Source organism: Trichosurus vulpecula, chromosome 4 (assembly GCF_011100635.1).
Source record: "Trichosurus vulpecula isolate mTriVul1 chromosome 4, mTriVul1.pri, whole genome shotgun sequence".
Taxonomy (NCBI): domain Eukaryota; kingdom Metazoa; phylum Chordata; class Mammalia; order Diprotodontia; family Phalangeridae; genus Trichosurus; species Trichosurus vulpecula.
The window spans coordinates 197,777,686-197,798,391 of NC_050576.1; the positions used below are offsets into that span (position 1 = coordinate 197,777,686).

At 43.9% G+C, this 20,706-nt stretch overlaps 1 protein-coding gene across 3 annotated transcripts in view; it reads left to right on the top strand.

The window, feature by feature from the left end:
• Positions 1-1,099: 1,099 nt before the first annotated feature.
• RHBDF2 (rhomboid 5 homolog 2) overlaps positions 1,100-20,706 on the top strand; it is a 49,497-nt gene continuing 29,890 nt past the window's right edge. The window contains exon 1 of one of the 3 annotated variants that reach the window (XM_036757752.1): positions 1,100-1,348. The gene's annotated coding sequence lies outside the window, so the exon portion shown is untranslated. Of the gene's footprint in view, positions 1,349-2,138; positions 2,206-20,706 lie in introns of those variants that run through there. The other 2 variants (XM_036757754.1, XM_036757753.1) reach the window with 2 other exon arrangements.

The following is a 20,706-nucleotide window of genomic DNA, read 5'->3' on the forward strand; positions in this document are numbered from 1 at the left end:
TTTCTGTCATCAAACAGTACCAGCTCTTGAATCATCACGGGTGGAAAAAAGCTCTCCAAGTTTCCAGGTTGTCACTTGGATTGAAACTGGGTAGAGGAATATCTGTACTGTGCCTCAAGGACTGAAACCAGGTACACTTTCTGCTTCAGGACTGCACAGGCTTCAGGGACCAGACCCTCACTGGCCAGCTTAATTCTGTCATTCTCTTCTCAATAAACTACAGTAGCTCTTGGATAAAATATATACTCTTCTGTTTAGGTTTTAAAACTCTTTACGACCTGGCCCCAAACCTATCTTTGCAACCTCGTTGGCCATCACTCCTTCTCAGGAACGTCTCAATCCAGACAAATTGTCTCTCATGCGTTGTATGTGGTCTCCATCTTTGTGCATTGACGATTGATTCCACACACTTCCCCCCCTCCCCCGCCCCCACAGTGCGCAGGAACTGCTTTATAATCTAATCTAAGCACTAGAGATGAGGGCGATACCTCTACCCTTTCAGTGGCCTAGAATGGCTTGGCAGTAGGCAAGAGGTCAATCAGTTCACTGTCTAGCCTTCAGAAGCAGGCTTCTAGCTTGAAATCCATCACAAACGGGTTCCGACCCCATTTCTTTGCTGGTGCTCTCTGGTGCCTGTGTCTCGGTTTCAGATTCAAGTTTTCTCAAGGCTCATTGGACCTAACCCTGGGTACTGGTTACTTCCTCTCAATGCCAAGGGCTGAGAGTGTGTGATCCAAGTGTGAGTGCTTTCTTTTCCGTCGGACACTGCCTTTAAAACTTTCTAGGTTCATCTGTTCGGAAGGAATACAAGGAGGTGCCTAGTTGGGCTCTCGGGGCAGAAGAGACTCGTAGGTCCCGCAGCCTCAGCCAACACCCTCTCTAATCCTGTTTGCCTTGGGCCAAACCTGAGAAACTGATCAAGGAAGAACCCATTCAGGACAGAAGGCACACAGTAACACATAGAAACTATTGTGGACAAGGGCAATTAGACTTAAGAAACTGCCAGGGCTGGGTAGAGGAAGAGAAGGCACACGTCGGGAGCTCTCCCAGAAGTTCCGCCTCCCAAAACGCGTCAGGTCAAAAGGCCCCCAAACTCGTTCTAGTAGAAGACTAGCTACAGCACAGCGTCCTAGCCCTCCGAGACCCTGCTACCTTCTCCACTCCTACGGGTCCGGAAGCTGTGTCCCTCCGCCGCCTGCGTGGGGTGCCAAGGTTGAAGCAGAGCGGCGTGTAACTTCAGTCTCCCAGCGGACCGAGAGAGTTCGGTGCCCGAGCTGTGCTTCAGGTCCCACCTCAGGGCCTTGTGGAGCGCTAATGAAGTATACCAGGCAGTCGCCAGAGCTGGCAGGTGAGGGCGCCCCACGAGGAATTGGCAAAGCGTTCCAAAGTCCCGAAGGGAGTGGGGTGGGAGGCCACGGTAGCTCAAGGAGAAGTGAGGGAGGAGATCCAAGGATCGGGCCGGTGGGGCTAGAAGTCAGAGAAGGAGAGAGTCGGGAGGTAGAGTGGTGATACAGTTGGTCCAGGCTGGGCTGAGCAGGACTTTTGGGTATGCCTAGGACAGCTGATATACTCTCTAGGCCCCTGGACTAGCGATCGTGGTCTGGATGGGCGAGGAAGAAAGTAAGAACCTTCCCTGGGGCGGTTTGATCACTACTCTTCAATCCGGTCTATTGTTTTGCTTTGTTTAAGGGCGCTTTAGTTTCTAAAAAGGAGAAACGAGGTCCCTTCCGTAAAGCAACTTTTCAGTCTCCAAACAGACGCGCCCCACCCCACACGCGCTCGCAAGCGCAGGATGCTTTTTGATAAGGAAGGGGGCGAGGAGAGTAAGCGTTTTTTTTCTTTCTTAAATAAGAGTGGGCGGTGCTAGTGGGACTCTTAAACACACTAAAGATTTTTTAAATAGGCACATAGCAGGTGCTTAATAAATGCTGGGTGAATGTACGAATGATTAGAGAGTGTGTGAGGCTATTGCGAAAGGAAATATTATAACAGGCATTTTTCCCAGACGGAGGCGGTCCCTCCTGCCCATTCCAACCCCGCCTTCCCCTGGGGCCCCAAACTCCGCCCCGAGACCTCGGCCCCGCCCCCCGGCAGGTACGGGGCGGGGAAGAGCCTGGTGACCCCGCCCGTGATCCCCGGCTGGCCGGCGCCCTGAACTGCTCGGGCTCTGGCGTTGCGTGGTGAAGCGTCCGCGGTAGGCGAGGGGTAGGCTTTGGGGCGAGCTCGGGCATGGGGTTAGGGGCGAAGGGAGGAGGAGCGCTCTTGGTCCGGAAGGAAAGTGTGCGAGACTGAATCGAAGGAGGGCGTCCCGGGCTGTGTCCTCTGTAGGGGTGTGTCTGTGTGTCTGTGTGTGTGTGTGTGTTCGTTCGTGTGTTCGTGTTCGCCCTCCAGAACCCTTGGCGTCCCACGTGGGAGCAGGCCGGGGCTGGAGTGCGGGTGCAGGGGGTGAAGAACCGTGCCGAGGACGGAAGGAGGCTGGGTCTCCAGAGATGGTACTTTCGCTCTACCGAGCTGGTGGAAGGACTGCTCCTGGGGCCTAAGAGCTGAGTAACCGAGGAATTGTGGCCAGTGCAGGCCCCTGCCTCCTTCTAGAAGTGGTAGAAAACTTGTGATGCCAGTGTGGGGCCAAAAAGCAGTTCGGCAGAAGTTGAAACTCTTGGGAGAAAGAGGGTAGAGGCAAATAGGAGGCTGATTTTGAAGAGAAAGAAAAAAAAACCTTCGCTAAAATCAGACATGCCTTTTCCTCTTCCCTTTTCCTCGGGTTCACAAAATCACAGATCACATAAGAAAATAGCTTTAGAGATGGAAAAGTCCTTTAGAAGTCATCCAGTCCAGCCACCCTTTGATTTACTGATGAGGAATCTTAGACCCAGAGATGTTAAGTAATTTACCCAAGGTCACAAAGATAGTAAATGGAAAAGCTAAGATTTTAATTCAGATCCTTTGGCTCCAAATCTCTCCACTAGCCTAGGTACCGTGACCCCCTAGGTACCTTACTCTTGCGAGTCCCATGCCTTCTTGTGCCTTAAACTTTTTAAGGCTCCCTTTGAAAGTTATTTTCATACATAGGAACAGTTCTTTTTTTCTGGCCACCTCTAGGGTTATTCTTGTTCGTAGACATTGAGAGTGGGATAGGTGGGAGAGGGAGTGTTCTTTAACACCATAGGTTAGGGTCTGCTCTCCCATCTAATAGTACGATGCCTGGGGAAAGTGAGATTTCTCAGTCCTCTTCCCTCAGTTTTGCTAGTAATCTCCTCCATCTATTTAGGGGTAATGCTGTTTGGCAGAATGGAGAGTAAGAGAATACAAGGTGATTAAGAGATATAGCTTAGAGTGGGGAGGGGTTACCTGGGTGGAGGGATCTTTTTCTTAGCCACCCAAAAGGTGTTAAGGGAAGCTGATGTGTATATTTCCCAGCAGTAATTCCCAGCTTCCTTCTTTTAGAGAGCAGGTTGGAGCAGGTAAAGAACCTGGAATAAGTGTTGCCTCCCAGCACCTAATATCTGGCCTGGAAGCTATTTTGTCATTGGGGAGGTGGGGAGGGATATACCTATGGTTGGGATTGTGTACATAGTTTTTTAGATACATTCATAGATGTATGTTATATATGTGTGTGTAATGTAAAATGTTCACTCACACATGTGTATATGTATAATGTGCTATACTTTTATAAATTTTATAGAGTATACTTTAATATATTATGTATAGTATGTGGCATGCTACAATATATATGTACTTTATATACTAGTACTATAAAGTACTAGTATCTTGTAACATTCCCATTATAGTCTTCACTTGATCCTACTATCTGTTCTCTCAAGCTGTCTCCCTATATCACACCTTCCTTTCACAGCCAAACTACAGACCAAAAAATGCTCTCCTTTTCTTTCTCTACCCTCCCTTAGAGACCTCATCAGTTGCCATGCGTTCAACTCTCATCAAAATGAAAACTCTTTCCTGAGCTCCAGTATCTGCTGGAATTCTCCAGATGGTTGTCTCATAGTCATTTCAAACTTGACGCGTCCAAAACAGAACTTGGTATCTTTCCTGCCAAACTCTCATCTCTTCTTAGCTTCCATATTTCCATTGAGGGTACTATCTTTCTTCCAGTCACTCAGGTTAATGTTATAGTAATCCTTCCTGTGATTCACTACAAGCCCTTCTTTCTCAGAGGGCCTCAGTTTCCTCATTGGTAAGTGGGTAAAAGTTGTGGTAATGGCAAGTAAAACTAACAGGCAAGATGTATCAACTTTCTGATGGAAATGACACAGTCCTTCCAAGAGATGTTCACTCACCCATGTGATAGATTGTCTTCTTCCTTGCTTATTACCACGAGCCCTGGAAGAATATGGGTTATATTCTTTCAGTCAGAAAAACTGAAGAATACCAAAACAGATCAATGGATACTTAACATCTGCCAGCATTTAGCATAGTGCCTGTAGGTACTTATAAGGTACAATAAGTACCTAGTAGGCACTTAATAAATGTTTATTGATTGACCAGTTGTCCTCTAGTCAGACTTCCAGTATGCAACTTCACTGGTACAGTTTTGAGGGTTTATATGGAGTTTACATAGAACAGTAGGTAAGTCTGTATCTCCAAAGACATTCTCAGAACTGGTTGGGACGCCTGTTGTTATGTGCCTTTTTCAATACCTCTAAAGATCTGGTATTCACTCCACCTACACATATGGAAACCCTTCCACTTCTTAGTATGATTATAGATATAGACTGAGCGCCGGACCTCACATTTCATCTAGCCCCACCTCCTCACTTTATACTGTGAGGTTTAATGATTGCCTGAGGCCCCATATGTGGTAAACAGTAGACCCTAGATTTGAATGACACAAGCTGTAGCTCAGAGGTGTCTAACCCTGAGGGCTTCCCACCCACAACACTCTTGAGTAAGGCCTGAATAGGATTAAAATGTAATTGGGAAATTTGGAACAAGTTTAATAATACAGTAAAACATGGATAATAGTACATTTTAAAACTGAGTTAATATGTGGCCCTCGGGCATCCTGTTTCTATTTGAGTTTAATACCATTACTAGAGGCAGCAAAAACATTTTATCATCTGATGACCAATATTCTGATGACAAACCTCTCTAAACTTGGAGGTCCTTAGATGAGAGAGAGCCCATTCCCAGACATTTTCAACGTGATAGGACCCAACCTACTGGCAGAAGAGAAAAAGCCCTGGATTTGAAATCAGAAGGACCTGGGTTTGAATTCCAGTTGTGCCACATGGGTGACTTTGGTTTTCCCATCTGTAGAAAGAAGTGGGGGTGGGGGGGAGTCCAGACTAGATGGTGTCTGCAGAATCCCTGTAGTTCTAATGTGAAACTGTGAATCCAGAGTCACTTCCCACTGTCGAGGTTTAAACTGCCCACCCAGGGATGCCAAAAACTGTTGCAGTTTCATGATGTGTTGTGGTGGAACTTAGAGTCTGACCAGCCGTAATCCAAGTATAGGCATTTATTGAGATTGACACCTCTCATGAAGTGGGCTAAATTCCAAGAGGAACCAGCGACTTCTGAGAAAGCAAGATGGATTTTTATAGGGTAAAGATGCAATTACATGACAGAAATTATGAATATTAAGAAGGCAGGAGGGGTTTGCTAAAGGATTAGGTAATAGGGGAGGGATCCCAGCCATACTAGAATTGCCCATGCATACAGAAAAACCCATTTGGGGGCATATGTAGGTATGATAGTGATATTATAATAAGCTTCTCTACATCATAAGTTCACTCTAGGTCAGTTCTTTACTATTACTGCGCAGGTGCCTACTTAGGGAAAGTCCTTTCTATTGAGGTCCGCATCCTGCTTGGGCATCCTGGTGATGCTGCTTTCTGATTGGCTGAGTATTGTGGTCCTGTCTAAGACTAGATGGATGTGGTTGTGGTTGAATACGTGGAGACACCTGCTGTTTCTGTGGGAAATATGAGGAATGGATCTGGGGGCAGTGGCTAGTTAGAGGCAGTGCCTGGGATCCCATGACACGGACACACCTCTTGTTCTAGTGAGCAGTGAGGCATAGATGAAGAAGTTAGGATATTGAGTGGGGTGGGGGGAGTGGGTGGCTAGGTAGGGGCAATGGGCCTGCTGTTCACTGGGGCCTATCTTCATTAGGATTCCATCACCTCCATGAGAAGGCATTGGTGGAGGAAGACAGTGGAAGATTACTTTATAACCCATTGCTGTTGAGTCATTTTTCACTTGAGTCAGACTCTTTCTGACCTTGTTTTGGGCGAGATACTGGAGTGGTTTGCCATTTCCTTTTCCAGCTCATTTTACAGATGAGGAATCTGAGGTAAACGGGGTTATGTTACTTGCTCAGGGTCACACAGCTAGTAAGTGTTTGAGGTGGGATTTGAACTCAAGTCCTCCTGACTCCAGAGCTGGTGATCTGCACCACCTAGTTGCCCCTATAACCCATTAGAAATGTCCATTTCTGGGACATAGCTGTCCTAGCTCTTAAATCTTATACAAGATGAAGTCCCAGCTAAAATCACACCTTCTGCAAGATGCATTTTGAGATCTCCACTAATCCTAGTGCTTTCTCTCTCTCGGTTGTCTCCAGTTATCCTTGTATATATTTTGTTTGTGAATAACTTCTCCTACTGTCTCCCCAACTCTCCCCCAGTGGAAGGTGAGCTTTCTGAGGACAGGAATTGTTTTTTGCCCTTTTTTCCCCTCCATCGTTAGCACTAAGCACAGTGACTGGCACATAGCTGATGATTGACTTCTTCATCTTACTGTGAATGTAATAGCCTTTTATTAACATGGGTCTTAGTCTCTTAATGCTCTCAGCCTGTTAGTAAAAAACCTCACTCTGATTGTGTAAACCGTAGGCTCACACAGACTGGCCCAGAAGTAAGTTATTGGCATAGGGTAGAGACAGTCCCACATTTAGTCATACCTCCCTCCTTGTAGGGGTTTTAGTTTGGTGTGATGTTTGTTAGTGGGTGGAGGAAGAGTGAAACCAAGGTTAGTGGGATCTCCTAAGAAGTATGACTCAAGATTATTTAGATTGGGGTCATGGAATCTTCCCTCAGCTGGGGGCAGGGGCAGAGTACAAAAGTCCAGCCTCACATCTAACTGACTTTCAGACATCTTGAACTGGATGTCCAATGGACCTCTAATATTTGATATGGGTAAAACAACTCATCTTTCCCGCTAAATCCTCTTAACCTTCCCTCTTACTGTCACCATCCTCCCAGTCCCTCAGCTCAAAATCTAGGTGTCATCCTTGATGTCTCACTAGAAGTGGGGAGAGGGGCATCCAATCTATTGTCAAGGCCTCTGTTTGGTGCTCAATGCCCTTTAAAACCTAAGTGCTCCACCCCTACACTTTTCTAATCTTCTTACACCTCAAACCCCTCAACCACTAATACTCTTCAGTCCAGTGACACTGGCCATCTTGCAGTTCCATGAACAAGACTCTGCATCTCTCAGCTCTGCCCACTTTCTCTGGCTGTTCCCCTTGCCTGGGATGCTTCTTTTCTTTTCTTTACCTCCTGGCTTCCCTGGCTTCCTTCAAATCCCGACTAAAATCCCTTCAGCTACTGGAAGCTTTTCCCTACCCCTCTTAAATCTAGTGCCTCTGTCTTTTTGTTTTTTAAGATTTTTTTATTTTTAGTTTACAACACTCAATTCCGCAAGTTTTTGAGTTCCAAATTTTCTTCCCCTCTCTGCAAGACGGCATGGAATCCAATATATCTTCTGCGTATGTTCTACACAATAGTAAAGTCATAAAGACGAACCATGATCAATGGAGTGAATCATGAGAAAGAAGAAACGAAAAAGAAGAGACAGAAAAAAAAGAGAGAACAGATAGTTTGCCTCAATCTGCATTCAGACTCCATAATTCTTTCTCTGGATGTAGATGGCTCTTTTAATCATGAGTCCTTTGGAGCTGTCTTTGAACCTTGTATTGCTTAGAAGAGCCAAGTCTATCAAAGTTAGCCGTCACAGAATCAGTATGTCTTTGGTTGTGTACAGTGTTCCCCTGCTTCTGCTCCTCTCACTCAGCATCATATCATGTAGTTCTTTCCAGGTTATTATGAAGTTCGTATCGTCCCCATTTCTTGTAGCACAATAATATTCCATTACATTCATATACCACAACTTGTTCAGCCTTTCCCCAACTGATAGGCATCCCCTTGATTTCCAATTGTTTGCTACGACAAAAAGAGCTGCTATAAATATTTTTGTACATACAGGTCCCTTTCCCTCTTGTGTGATCTCTTTGGGATACAGCCCCAGAAGTGGCATTGCTGGGTCAAAGGGTATGCACATTTTTATAGCCCTTTGGACATAGTCCCAAATTGCTCTCCAGAATGGCTGTATGTGTTCACAACTCCACCAACAATGTAACAGTGTTCCAATTTTCCCACATCCTCTCCAGCATTTATCATTTTCCTGTTTTGTCTTGCTAGCCAATCTGACAGGAGAGAGAGTGGTACCTAAGAGTTATTTTAATGTGCCTCTGTCTTTTGTTTCCTATTTATGTAGTTTGTTGGTTCTGGCCTCTCCCCTGTTAGATTGTAAACTCCTTGAAGGCAGGGACTGTCTTTTGCCTCTTTTTGCATATCTAGTTCTTGGCTTAATGCCTGAGGCATAATAGGCGGCTTAATAAACATGCATTGACTCACCAACTCTGAACCAAATCATTCCTGAGTGACTTTGCTTGGTGCTCAGGTCACAGCTACTCCGTTCTCCATATTCTAGAAATGCCTGATCTAGGTTAGAGGTGTCAAACACTGGCCATAACAGTCCAGAGTAGCTGGAACCAGATTAAAACATGTTTAGAAAAATATTTAACAAAGCCAATTAAAATACAATAGAACATAGATAATGTTAATATGTGATTTTCTAAGTCAATATGGGGCATTGGGAATCCTTAAGTTTAATGGCTCTGTTTCTATTTGAGTTTAATACCAGTGAGTGATTTAGGTGACCCAGCCTATCTCTCTCCCCTTACACAATAGTAGTTAGCATTTATACAGTACTTTAAGGTTTTGTTGCTCTTGTTCAGTTGTGTCCAACTCTTTGTGACCTCACTTGGGGTTTTCTTGGCAAAGATACTGGAGTGGTTTGCCATGTCCTTTTCTAGCTCATTTTACATATGAGGAAACTGAGGCAAACAGGGTTAAGGGACTTGCCCAGGATCACACAGCTAGTAAGTGTCTGGTCTGGTCTGAGGCCAAATTTGAACTTGGGTCCTCCTGACTCCAGACCCAGCACTCTATCAACTGAGCCACCTAAGTGCCCCATTTTAAAGTTTGCAAAGCACTTTGCATGTGGTATCTCATTTGAGCCTCTCAGCAAAATACTGTGAGGTAGATGGTATCGTTATCCCCTTTTTACAGATGAGGAAGCTGAAGTTGAAAGTAATTTGCCAAGGCTCACCGAGCTAGTGTTACATGTTACTTATATGCAGTTACATATGTTATCTCATTTGAGCCTCACAACAGCCCTGTGAGGTAGGTAGGTGCTATCTGAGGCTCAGATAACAGTGACTTATCCATGGACACACAGCTAGTGTGGACATAAGTGTCTGAAGCAGAATTTGGACTCAGGTCTTCCTGACTCCCAAGTCCAACACTGTAGCCACTAAGTCACCTAGCTTGTTGGCACAACACTACTTTTGCCTATTGTCCTCTTAGGGAAGAAGAATTAGGAGCCTTTAAATGTGTGGAGAGTTTGGGTTTTGGCTGTTAATGTTTACTATCAAAGTCCTGAACAAGACTTACATCTTTCCAGTTAAATGAATCAGACCAATTCTATATTATGACAGTCTGTACCTGCAACCTATGGTACCAAAAGGATGGCCTCTTCCTTCAGAAGGAAAGACTGATAAGTTCTGCCAAAGGTAAACTCCCTCAGAGGGCATGGGGGCATTTGCAGAGGATTACGTGGAGTCACCAGAGGTGTTCTCATTTTCCTGGAAAGAGTTGGGGATGGAAGCTGAGAGGAAAGAGAACACCAACAGCCTGAACCCCTGGTTACCATGGCCATTGGTCCGGCAGTATAGGTATCAATCTTGTTTGCCTTATGGAGAGTTTCCCATCCTAAATCTATTGCTAAGTTGTCAGAAATCACTTTGGGTGGGGGTGGCAGCAGAGGACAGCCATACTCAGTGGTTTAGAACAATATAGTTACTACTTCCTTTGATTACTTATGCCTAGCTGGAAGAAAGGAAGGAAATGACTTGTTGGGCTATTATCCATGGCACAGGATTGGGTGGGATTCCATCCCCTTTGCTACCCACATACCTGAGGCTTAGGCAGCACCCACATACTTTTAAGAAGTCGTCAGTGTGACCCTGGTCACAGGCTGGGGATTTCCAGAGTGAACTCATGCCTGGATTGGAGAAAAGCATTCCCCAGTTTCCTGCTCATCTGTGCTGAGCTAGAGATGAAGAGGAAGGATTGTTAGTACTAGAATGCACACTGACCTCACACACAGCTTCTGTTTTGCAGGCTTCCTCCTAAAAAGATGAGAACATTGAAACCAGAGAACTCAGGGAGGCCCAGTTATCTCAACAGATAAGCCACATTATGTTGGGCCCCTGGGAGAGGGGCAGCCACCTGGTCCCTTGGAGGAGAACACTGGAACTTTTTTCAGAAGATAGCAGCATATTTTCCTGGTGGTTTATTGGAGTTGTTTACACTTTTGTTTTTCCACAGAGGGGAGGTTACAATAGTAGCACCAGATCCTACCATACTTTTATCCTTCTTTCACAGCCAAACTCCAAGCAAAAGCTGCCTACATTTGGCACTTTTTTCACACACTTTTCAGCTTCTCGCAGTCTGGCTTCCATCCCCATCACTCAACTAAAACCTCTCCCCATGTTCACCAATGATCTCTGTATTGCTAAATCCAATAAATCTTCTCACTCCTTACCCTTCTTGATTTCTCTGTGGCATTTAATACTGTTGACCACCCTTTTGTCAGAGACATCCTTTCTCCCTGGGTCTTTGTGACGCTGCAGTGTCATAGTTTTCTTTCTGCTTATTAGATCAGTCTTCTTTAGTCACATTTGTAGGGTCATTTTCCATGTCTCACTCTCTAGATATGGCTATTCCTTAGAATAATATCCTAGACCCTTTGCCCACCCCTCCCCCCAGTTAATCAACAAGCATTTATTAAGTGCCTACAACATGCTAAGAGAGGTGCTGGAGATACAAATAAAAGAAATTAAACGTAAAATTTAATAATAATAAGTGCTATAGAAATGTAAGCTATTATAAGTGATCAGTATTAATTATAATATTAAAATAAAGCTATTTGTAATGATGCTCTGTGCGTCTATAGTTCTGTTTTCCCCAATGATCCCATGATTTCATCAGATCTGGGAGTTCTGGTGAAGAACTCTCTCTACCAACGTAGATTGTTTTATATCTTACAGTCTTGGAAAGTTGCTTAGACCACTAAGAGGTTAAGTGACTTGCTCACTGTCATATAGCCAGTGTGTGTCGGAGGCAGAACTGAAACCTGTCTTTTTAACTCTAAAGCCAGCTTTCTTTCTGTTTTAATATTTGTTTTACTCATCCAAGATCTACCTTCTCATCCTCCCACCCCAAGTAAAAACACAAGAAAAACAAAACCCATTAAAAACATGTAGAGTCAATCAAAACAAATTTCCACATCGCCCAAAAAATATTTGACTCATTCTGCCTCCTGAGTCCAACTCTTAGGAGGTGGGTAGCTTGTTTCATCGCTAGTCCTCTGAAATCCTATCCTGGTTGATCATTATGTGGGTGAGAGTTCAGCACAATAATACTGACATCACACTTATTTACCATAACTCATTTGTCCATTTCCCAACTTATGGACACCCCTTCAGTTTCCCATTCTTTGCCACTTCAGAAACAGCTATAAATATTTTGCTTAGCACTAATCCCTCCCTTTATCTACCCACCCTCCAAATCCACCTTCCCCTTTCCTCCTTTCCTTCCTGTTTCCCTGTTGAGTGAAATGTATTTCTCTGTGTGTGTGTTTGGGTGTGCTCTTCCTTCCTTTAACCAGTCCGGACAAGAGTGAGGTTCAAGTGTTAGCTGCTCCCCTCACCCCCTCTTCCTTATTTGTATAGACATCTACATGTTCATCCTGATTATGGGAGATAATTTTTCTAGCCTTCCTCTCCCTTCCTCACCAATGTATTCATCTTCCCATGATTAAGATCATCAAGACATAACAGAACTCCTCCCAGGCCTTCTTTAATTAGACTCTTCTGTAAGAACTTTGACGAAGATGATGATAGACCTCAGAGGGGACATGTGAGTCATCTCCCCATAGTTGAAAGTCAACAATTTATCCTTTGGTTCTTTATTATTGTTCATTTGTGTTTACCTTTGTATGTTTCTCTTCACTCCTGTGTTTGAACTTCGGAGTTTCTCCACAACTCTGGACTTCTCATCAAGCATACTTGGAAGCTTTCTATTTCGTTAAAGACCCGTCTCTTTCTCCTGTAGCAATATACTCAGTTTTGCTGGGTACATTGTTCTTAGCTGTAAGCCCATATCCCTTATCTTCAGGTATTCCAAGTTCTCTCATTCTTTTTATGGCTGCTAAATAGGGTGTGATCCTGACTGTGGCTCCTCAGTACTTGAATTCTTTTTGTTCTGGCTGCTTGCTGTACTTTTTCTGTGACCTGCTCAATCTGTTCTTAGCAATGAAGTTCCTGGGAATTTTCATTTTGGGGTTTCTTTCAGGAGCATACCAGTAGATTCTTTCAATTTTCCTTGTTCTCTTGTTATAAGAGCTCTAAGCAGCTTTCTTTTAAGGTTTCTTGAAATACAATGTCTAAGCTCTTTTAAAAAAATGTATAATATTTTATTATTTAATATTTTTAGTTTTCAACATTGATTTACACAGGATTTTGAGTTACAAATTTTCTCTGCATTTATACCCTCCCCCCACTCCAAGATGGCACATATTCTGATTGCCCCTTTCCCCAGTCTGCCCTCCCTTCTGTCACCCCCCTCTCCCCCTGTCCCTTATCCCCTTTCCCCTTACTTTTTTGTGTGGCAAGATAGATTCCTACGCCCCATTGCCTGTATATCTTATTTCCCAGTTGCATGTAAAAAGAACTTTTTTTTTGAGCATTTGTTTTTAGAACTTTGAGTTCCAAATTCTTTCCCTTCTTCCCTCCCTACCCACCCTCCTTGAGAAGGCAAACAATTCAACATAGGCCACATGTATATCATTATGCAAAACACTCCCATAAATAGTCATGTCATGAAAGACTAACTATATTTCCCTCCTTCCTATCCTGTCCCCCTTTATTCATTTTTCTCCCTTGACCTTGTCCCTTTTCAAAAGTGATTGCTTTTGATTACATTCTCCCCTGACCTGCCCTCCCTTCTATCATCCCCCCCTCTTATCCCCTTCCCTGATACTTTTCCTGTCGGGTAAAATACCCACTTGAGTGTATGTTATTCCCTCCTTAAGTCAAATCTGATGAGAGCAAGATTCACTCATTCCCCCCTCACCTGCCCCCTCTTCCCTTCCAATAGAAATGCTTTTTCTTGCCACTTTTATGTGAGATAATTTACTCCATTCTATCTCTCCCTTTCTCCTTCTCCCAACATATTCCTCTCTCACCCTTTAATTGTATTTTTTTAGGTATCATCCGTTCATATTCAACTCACCCTGTGCCCTCTGTCTATATATGTATATTCCCTTCAACTACCCTAATACTGAGAGAGGTCTCATGAGTTACAAATACCATCTTTCCATGTAGGAATGTAAACAAAAAGGTTCAACTTATGATTTCTCTTTCCTGTTTACCTTTTTATGCTTCTCTTGATTCTTGTGTTTGAAAGTCAAACTTTCTATTCAGCTCTGGTCTTTTCATCAAGAAAGCTTGAAAGTCCTCTATTTTATTGAAAATCCGTATTTTGCCTTGGAATATTATACTCAGTTTTGCTGGGCAAGTGATTCTTGGTTTTAATCCTAGCTGTTTTGACCTCCAGAAAATCATATTCCAAGCCCTTCAATCCCTTAATGTAGAAGCTGCTAGATCTTGGGTTATCCTGATTGTGTTTCCACAATACTCAAATTGTTTTTTTTTCTGGCTGCTTGCAATATTTTCTCCTTGACCTGGGAACTCTGGAATTTGGCGACAACATTCCTAGGAGTTTTCTTTTTGGGATCTTTTTCAAGAGGCAATCAGTGGATTCTTTCAATTTCTATTTTACCCTTTGGTTCTAGAATATCAGGGCACTTTTCCTTGATAATTTCTTGATAGATGATGTCTAGGCTCTTTTTTTTGATCATGGCTTTCAAGTAGTCCAATAATTTTTAAATTATCTTTCCTGGATCTATTCTCCAGGTCAGTCATTTTTCCAGTGTGGTATTTCACATTGTCTTCCAATTTTTCATTCTTTTGGTTCCATTTTATAAATTTTCTAAATTTCTTGATTTCTCATAAAGTTACTAGCTTCCACTTGCTCCAATCTAATTTTTAAGGTGGTGTTTTCTTCAGTGGTCTTTTGGACCTCCTTTTCTATTTGGCTAATTCTGACTTTTAAGGCATCGTTCTCCTCATTGGCTTTTTGGAGCTCTTTTACCATTTGGGTTAGTCGATTTTTTAAGGTGTTATTTTCTTTAGTGTTTTTTTTGTGTCTCCTTTAGCAAGTCATTGGCTTGTTTTTCATGGTTTTCTTGCATCACTCTCATTTCTCTTTCCAATTTTTCCTCTACTTCTCTTACTTGCTTTTCCAAATCCTTTTTGAGCTCTTCCATGGCCTGAGACCAGTTCATGTTTTTCTTGGAGGTTTTTGATGTAGGCTCTTTGACTTTGTTGACTAATTCTGGCTGTATGTTTTGATCTTCTTTGTCACCGAAAAAAGGATTCTATAGTCTGAGTCTTGAGTCCTTTTTCGCTGCCTGGCCATGTTCCCAGCCAACTACTTGACCCTTGAACTTTTTGTCAGGGTATGACTGCCTTTAGAGTGGAGAGTGCTTTGTCCCAAGTTTTAGGGGCTTTTGCTGCTATTTACAGGGCTACTTCTACTCTACAGTCACCACAAGCTCTGTCACACCAGTGCTCCTCCTCCCCGAAGAACCTCCAACCAGGACTGTGACCCAGATCCAAGCAGGGCAAAGCAAGACAACCCTGCCTCTGTGCCAGCAAAGTACTCCCTGTACTCCCCCTCTGATTCACTGGTTGATTCCTCCCACTGAGTGGGCCTGGGGCTGGAAGCAGCTGCTGCTGGATCTCTAGAAGCAGAGGTCCAGCTGCAGGAGCTTCCAAGGGCTGGGGCCAGACCACACACTTCTCTCACCCAGATCCAGCAGTTTTCCTACTGACTTGCTCTGTTGTCTTTGGCATTTGTGGGTTGAGAAGTCTGATAACTGCTACAGCTCAGTGATTCATGTCTCTAAGGCCTGCTCCGCCTGACTCCCAGTTTGGTTTATCCTGGCAAGGCCCACACTGGGCTGCACTCTGCTCCCAGCATGGTGAGGTAGACCCTTCCCAGTGACCATCCGTGCCATCTTGGGCTGGAGACTTGTTTCCCTCTGTTATTTAGTAGGTTCCGTAGCCCTAGAATTTGTTCAGAGCCATTTTTACAGGTGTTTGGAGGGATTTGGGGGAAAGCTTAAGTGAGTCCCTATTTTCCAGCTGCCATCTTGGCTCCGCCCTGCCCCCGCTTTTTGTGTTTGTGTGTGTGTGTGTGTGTGTGTGTGTGTGTGTGTGTAGTGTTCAGATAGTCCATTGTTGTTGTTGAGTCATTTTTCAGTTGTGATTTCTTGGCAAAGATACAGGAGTGGAGGCAAACAGGGTCAAGTGACTTGCTCAGGGTCACACAGCTAGTAAGTGTCTGAGGCCAGAAGTCTGTACTCTGGAAGATCTGGCCTATAGACTGTAGTCTGTAGAAGGCCAGAAGTCTGTACTCTGGAAGAGCAGTCTATTGGAGGGTGTTTGGGTAAGGAGGAATAAAGCCTGTTCTGTTTCTCCGAAGAGGCAGGAGCCAGGAGAAATGAGTAGAAGTTGCAAAGAGGCAAGCACAATTTTCCAAACAGTTTGTTGTTCAGTTGTTTCAGACCCTTCCTTTTATCCATTGCACCACCTAGCTTCCCTCAGAAAGTCCAGTGATTCCTAAATTTTTTCTCTTCAATGTTTTCCCCGTCATTTTTTTTTTCCTATGAGATATATTTTCTTCTATTTTTTTTCAGGTGTTTAACTTTGTTCTCATATTTCTTGTTGCCTTATGAAGTCATTGACTTCTTTTTGGTCCATTTGAATTTTGAGAAAACAATGTTTTATGCCTCTTTGCCATTTGCTGTTAATTCCCTTTCCAGTTCTTTCTGCCATCTCTCATTTCTTTTCCAAAATTTTCCTCAAGTACTCTCATTCCATTTCCAGAAAACGTTTTTAATTCTTGCTTCGTTTCTTCCAGAATTCTTGTTGAATCTGAGTCCAGGTTGTGAGGGATTTTTTTTGTTTGTTTTTTGTTTTTCTTTTTCTGAGGCATTGCCAGTAGATGTTTTGAAGTCATTCTTTTCTGCATTTGTGTCTTGAGCATCCCTGCCACCGTAATAGCTCATTAGGTGAGGTTTTTTTTTTTTGTTTGTTTGTTTGGCCATTTATCCAGCCTGCTTCTTGACTCAGACTTCTTACAGCTGGACTCTGCCTTCAGGAGGAAATAGCTGCTTCCATTACTGCTTTCTTGGGGTACTGTATATTGTGTTATTCTAGGATCTGGCACCTACAAGTTTCCAGTGCTTCAAAAGCAATCTGATCCAGGGCAAAATCTGATTGCTTCCCCTCTCCCCCAAGCCCGCACACTCCATTTGAGCTCTGCAAATTCCTGGCCTGGATTCTGTAGACTGCTGCTGGACTCTGGGCCTATCAGCTAGCTGGAAAGCTTTATTGACTCAGAGTGACAGAAGTATAGCCTTCCTTTTGGTCTGGGATTTCGGCCTGGCATTATTCCTTTGCAGACTGGGCTAGATGCTGAAACTGAGACCCCGCTCTGATCTTGGGCTCTGATCTATACCACTGTTACTTCCTGCTTCTGAATGTCTTCCTTTTGCCGTATACAGGCCAAAGCCTCCCCATCCAGGGATGCCACTCCCTTCCCTATGCAAGTGCCCTTCTCACTCTACCTTGAATCTGTGACCTGGAACTGAGTAGTAGGTGACAAAGCTGCCAGTTAGCACCTGTCTCCAGTATGTGGCCTAGGATCTCAGGGTGCTACAGTGTTCCTACAAGCATCATGGTTCTGGCCCAACCCTTCCCCCATGTCTGAAGACCTCTCTGTCTGTCTCTCTATGTCATGCTGAGCTGAACAAGTGACCCACTGTGACTTTTTCTGGCTTTTCCCATCAGGATTTGGTCTGGTGCATTTTTAGATCTCTTTGGAGGAGGCTCACTGCACTGTTATTTACCATTCCGTTTTGGCTCTGCCTCCTTAGCCCCTTTTCTCTTTATTTACTTTTTCTTGATATACTTGGTATACGTTCCTTTGGTCTCCTCAACTCCCATGGGCCGAACTCACGTTTTTTCACGTGACTCCAAAATCTATATAGCCAGCCTCTGTCAGAATCACAGAATTTGAGAGGTGGAAGAGATCTTAGCAGTTAAGCCAACCTATACCTGAACAGATTCCCCACTATAGCATACTCAGCCAGGGGTCATCTATCCTCAGCTCGAGGGAGATGGAACTCGTTACCTCTTGAGGAAGCCCATTTCACGTTTGGACATTTCTAATTATTAGGAGGCAGCTAGGTGGCACAGGCCACCAGGGCTTAGAGTCAGGAAGATCTGAGTTCAAATGCGTCCTCAGGCACTTACTACCTGTGTGACCCTGGGCAAGTCACTTAACCCTGTTTGCTTCCATTTCCTCATCTGTAAAGTGAGCTGCAGAAGGAAATGGCAAACCACTCTATCTTTGCCAAGGTCACAAAGAGTTAAACACAACTAAAACAACTCAACAACAACAGACCGGTAGGAAATGTGTGTTTACTTCTTTGCAAGTTCTACTCATTTCTCTGGACTTCTCCCTCTGGGGAGAAACAGAACAAGCTTTATCCCTCTCTCACCCAGTGACCCTTCAGTCATGTTTTCCCCTGTTCTCCTCCCCCAGTCTTCCAAGCCAAACATCCCTCATTTCTACAAATGATTTTCTTATGACACGGACTCAGGGTTGTCCCATCTTATCAAGCTTTTTACCTCTTTCTTCCTGGAAGCCGCTGCAACCCTAGATCACGTTAGCTTTTTATTTTGGATGCCGCCTTTCATTGCTGACTCACCAAGTTTGCAGTATAACCTCCACCCCGCAATCTTTTTCAGACAAACTGCTGCTGAATCATACCTCTCTAATCACGTACTTGTGAAATTGATTTTTCAACCCAAGGATAAAACTTCTTCTATGTCCATATTGAATTTCATCTTTTTTCTCTGTGCCCATATTGATTTTCATCTTTTTAGATGTTGCCTGCTTGAGCCTTTTTGGATCTTGACTGTCATCTTGAACAGTAACTATCCCTTTTGGTTTTTTGGTCATGTAGGGCAGCTAGATAGATGGTGCAGTGAACTGAACCTGGAGTTGGGAAGATCTCAGTTCAAATCCAGCCTCAGACACTTAGTAGCTGTGTAGTTCTGGGTAGGTCATTGGAAAAAAAAAACCTCAACCCTTCCATTGCCTCAGTTTCTCCATCTGTAAAATGGGGATAATAATAGCGCCTACCTCCCAGAGATGTCATGAGGATCAAATCTTAACACGGTGCCTGGGACATAGGAAGCGCTATATACATGTTAGTTATTACTAGCTATTATGTTTTCATTTTTAAATTTGATCAGAATACTATCAATACCTTTAAGTCATAGCGTAAAAAAAAAATTTGACAGAATTGTATCCAGCACAGATCGCTGTGGCACTCCACCAGGGACCTCCTACCTAGTTGACCGTAAACCATTAAGAGCTGCTTTGAGGCTGACCACTCAACCAGTTTCAAATCGGTCTAACTATATTATCCTGTAGTCCACAAATCTCCGTCTTTCTCAGAAGAATGTTATGAGGTTATCAGATGCTTTCCTGAAATCTGCATAATTCCCTTGACCTACTAGTTCAATAACCCTGTCGGTCAATCAATCAATCAATAAATCGGTATGGTTTCTTTGGCATGATAAAGCCACGCTGGTTCTTTGGAATCACCACTTCCATTTCTAGACGTTCACCAACCATCTCTTTACTGATCTGTTCTAGAATTTTCCCAGGAACCAAAAACAAGCTTAGAGGTTGCAAATTCTGTTTGGTCTGGTCCTACCATACCTTTCACATTTTCCCGTCTTTTAGATATCACCAGTAGTGGCTTAGCTAACTCAACAAACTCAACAAGCTTCTTATGTTCTGGGCACTTTGTTAAGCTCTGGGAATATAAGTGCCAGCAGAACGGTAGTCCCCTGTCCTCAAGGAACTTACAGTCTAATAGGGAACACCACATATAAAAGGACACTGAGAAGTTGGGGAGAGGGGAAGGGGAGTCACATCTGCCAGTTTTTTTTTACAGTAACTAAGGATGTAGCTTTATTTGTTTCTGTCGTGTCTGACTCTTTGTGACTCCATTTGGGGTTTTTGTGGCAAAGATACTGGAGTGGTTTGCCATTTTCTTCTCCAGTTCATTTTACGGATGAGGAAACGGAGGCAGATAGGGTTAAGTGACTTTCCCAGGGTCACACAGCTACTAAATATTGGAGGTGGGATTTGAACTCAGGTCTTCCTGATGTTAGGCCCCAAGCTTTTTTCACTGCACCACCTAGCTGCCTAAGGATGTAGCTATGTGATTTGAATTCAGCAAGGGCCACCAGGTGGTCCTTTCCTACTGCCTTCTTATTTAGATGGCACAGTAGATAGGGCACTAGGCCTGGAGTCAGGGAGACCTGAGTTCAAATCTGGCCTCAGACTCTTAATAGCTATGTGACCCTGGGTAAATCACTTAACCTCTGTCTGCCTCAATTTCCTCAACTGTTTGTTGTTCAGTCATTTCCGTCATGTGCAACCCTTTGTAACCTCATTTTGGGTTTTCTTGGCAGAGATACTGGAGCGGTTTGCCATTTCCTTCTCCAGCTCATTTTACAGATGAGGAAACTGAGGCAAACAGGGTTAAGTGACTTGCCCAGAGTCACACAGCTAGTAAGTGTCTGAAGCCGGATCTGAACTCAGGTCTTCCTGACTCCGGGGCCAGTGCTCTATCCCACTGAGCCACCTAACTGCCTTCTATCCCCATTCTACAGATGGGAAAACTGAGGTTTTGGAGAAGCAAAGTGATTTTGCCACTATGTTCAGCCAGGTAGTAAGTGTGGAAACTAATAAGGGTCAAACCCAAGTCTTCTAACTCCAAGTCCAGTTCCCCATCCACCCTACCATGTCTGTGTTTAAGTCCATGTTTAAGAGACACTCAGGGAGTGGGTGGAGCAGCCCCATACGTTCCCACTAGAGAGAGGGTGGAGAGTGCTGGAATGATCCGAGGGGTGGTAGTACTTTGAAATGATGCAAATTTGGGGGAAAAAAGTTTAAAAAGTAGATTTCCAGGGGGGTGCTGAGTAATTTATTACTATTTTTTAAAGGGGGCAGTAGGCCAAATAAGTTTGGGAACCTCTGAGGCAAAGCTGTGTCTCCCAGGGAGGCTGCCTGGGTAGAAAAACCAGCCCAGGCCCTTGTGTTCTTTCCAGCATGTTAGACTGTT